Source organism: Melanerpes formicivorus, unplaced genomic scaffold, assembly GCF_026170545.1.
Source record: "Melanerpes formicivorus ecotype bairdi unplaced genomic scaffold, bMelFor1.0.p_v2 SCAF_334, whole genome shotgun sequence".
NCBI lineage: Eukaryota > Metazoa > Chordata > Aves > Piciformes > Picidae > Melanerpes > Melanerpes formicivorus.
The window spans coordinates 132,501-135,000 of record NW_027142686.1 but is presented as its reverse complement, the minus strand read 5'-3'; the positions used below and the strand labels follow the sequence as shown (position 1 = coordinate 135,000).

The 2,500-nt window shown below is 76.6% G+C and overlaps 1 non-coding gene across 1 annotated transcript; it reads left to right on the top strand.

The window, feature by feature from the left end:
• The first annotated feature begins 1,865 nt into the window (after window positions 1-1,865).
• Window positions 1,866-2,018, top strand: LOC137459186 (5.8S ribosomal RNA). Its single transcript, XR_010992144.1, has one exon. It is a non-coding gene; the product is annotated as a 5.8S ribosomal RNA (ribosomal RNA).
• The last annotated feature ends 482 nt before the right edge of the window (window positions 2,019-2,500 follow it).

The following is a 2,500-nucleotide window of genomic DNA, read 5'->3' as shown; positions in this document are numbered from 1 at the left end:
TGACTGAGGGAAACCCCGGGCCTCGGGCCAGGCCAGGGGCGCGGTGGTGGCGGCGGACGTCGGGCGCGGCCCCCGCGGGCGGACGCTCCCCCCGACGGCGGCAGTGGGGGGAGGCACCCCCGCGGGGCCTTAAGTCTGGTTTCCCTCACCCCAGGGTCAGGTACCTAGCGTTCCGCGCCTTCGTCCGCGGCCTTGCCCTACCGCGGAGGAAGCCGGGCGGCGGTTTAAAGACCCGGGCGGCTCGGCGCGCCACCCCCGGATGCGGGGGCGAGCGCGGGGGCGGGCGGGTGCCTTCAGAGGGGCGGGGGTTGCCCCCGCAATGCCTCTGGCTAGGTCCGCCGTCGTCGCGCTCGTCGTCCTCCGGGGGCCCGCCGGGCCGGGGAGGGGACTCTGCTGCCCCCCCCTCTCTGCGGTCCGAGCGCTCGGCCGGAGAGAGCCCACCGCGCGAGGTCGGCCGTGGTCCGGCCCGCGCCTCGCCTCGCCACGGGCGTCCCCGGCGGCGCGTTGAAGCGCGGGCTTCTCGCGGGCCGGGGCGGCGAGCCCCCGCGGTGGGGGCTGGCCCAGGGCGCTTCGCCCCCGCCGGGGGTTTTGTGCGGGCGCGTTGCCGCGGCTCGGCGGCGGCGCCTCTTGCGGCGCGGGCCGCTGCGGACCTCCCGGTCCCTTTTCCCTTTGCCCAGGCCCCAGAGCGGGGCCCCGGCGAGCTGGCGCCCTCGGCGGTCTCGCGCTGCCGGTTCCCCCCCGTCCGGGGCCGGTTTCGGGTGGCGTGACCGCGTCCGAGCGGCGGCGGGCGTCGCTCGGCGTCTCCGGCTCCGGTCCCTCGCCGGAGGGCACCCTGCCACCGGCTGCGGCTGTCCCGGTCCCGGGCCCTGCCCGCGGGCTTCCCCGTTCGCCTTCCCGGCGCGTGCCGGGTGGGGGACGGGCGGGCAGCCGGGGGCGTCCCACCCCCGGTCTCCGCGTGGAAACGGGGAGAGCGGGGGCCCGCCCCCCGGCTCAGCGCCGTCCGCTGTCCGCCTGGCCGCGGGGCCACGGAAGGGGTCGAGCGAGCGAAGCCGGCGGCGCGGTGGCGCCGGGGGAGGATGGAAGGGGCTCGTGCCGCTGGGGTTTGTCGGTCGGCGGGTGCGCCGCCCGGCGAGGGCCGGCGGGTCGCCGCGGTGGCGTCCCACGTGGGCTCGGGCTTTCCGTCTCGCAAGCCGTTTTCCGTCCCCCGCGGCGGGGGGGGTTCGGTGGCGAGAGGAAGCCGCCCGAGGGCGCGAGCCGGCCGGGGCTCGGCCCCGGGGCCAAAGCGGGGGAAAAGAAAGTCCGGGATGGGCCGCAGCGGTGGCGGCGTTGGAGGGGCCGGTGCGGAGGCGCGCGCGCGCTCTCCTCCGGCGGGGTTGTGCGCCCGGCCCCCTTCGCTCCCCGGGGCGGGGGGGGGGGTGTCTCCGCTGCCTCGCTTCGTGGCGTCTCCGCGACGGCACGGGGCGGCCAGCGAGAGACACACCCCCCCCCCGCCGTTGGGTGGGGAAGCGAAGGGGGTTTTATTTCCCCGTGCACGCGAGGCGAGGCCGGGTTCGGGGCACGTTCCCGGCGGCGCGCGGCGGGCCTCCTCCGCGCCGAGGTCGGAGCGAGCCCGGGCGCCTGGTCCGGCCCCGAAGCGCCGCAAGGTGCGTTTTTCCCTCCTCGGGGGAGGGAAAAAAGCCGGGAGCGCGGGCTCCCCGCCCCTTGCTTTTGCCGCTTCGGGGTTTCGTTTTATTTTCCCCCCCTCTCCTGTGCTTGTACGGTCAATGTGAGGCGAGCGGCCGCCGTGCCGCGCTCTCCGAGGGGCCGCTCCTTTGCGAGCGGTCCCGGCCCCTCCGCGCTGGCGGGGCGGTGCCGAAAAGCCAGACAACTCTTAGCGGTGGATCACTCGGCTCGTGCGTCGATGAAGAACGCAGCTAGCTGCGAGAATTAATGTGAATTGCAGGACACATTGATCATCGACACTTCGAACGCACTTGCGGCCCCGGGTTCCTCCCGGGGCTACGCCTGTCTGAGCGTCGCTTGACGATCAATCGCCGCCTCGGTGCCCGCCGAGCGGCGCGGCTGGGGTCGCCTCGCAGGCTCTCCCCCGGGCGGGGAGGGGCCTTCGTCCCCCTAAGTGCAGACTCGGGGAGCGCTCCGTAGCTCCCCGCTCCCGGAGCGCCCGCTCTCGCGGAGTTCGTCCCGCCGGGGCTTCGCCGGCAGGGGTTCCCCGTTGGTCCAGCGACGCCCGGTGGGGCGTTGGGGGAGACGAGAGCCCGGTTGGGGGAGGAGGCGCGGGCCTCGCCCCCCCCGGCACTCCCGCGCGGGCGCGGCTGTCTGCGGGTGGGTACCGCGGGGGTACCGTGCCGTGCTGCCGCGTCCGCGCGCGCGTCTGCCGTGGGCGGCGGGGGTTCCCGTTCCCCTCGTTCTTCCTCGCTCTCGCCTCCCCGGGGTTCTCCTGCGTGTCGCCGTTCGGCGTCGACCCCCGGCGGGCCGTCTCCCGGGCCGAGAGGCGCGTCAC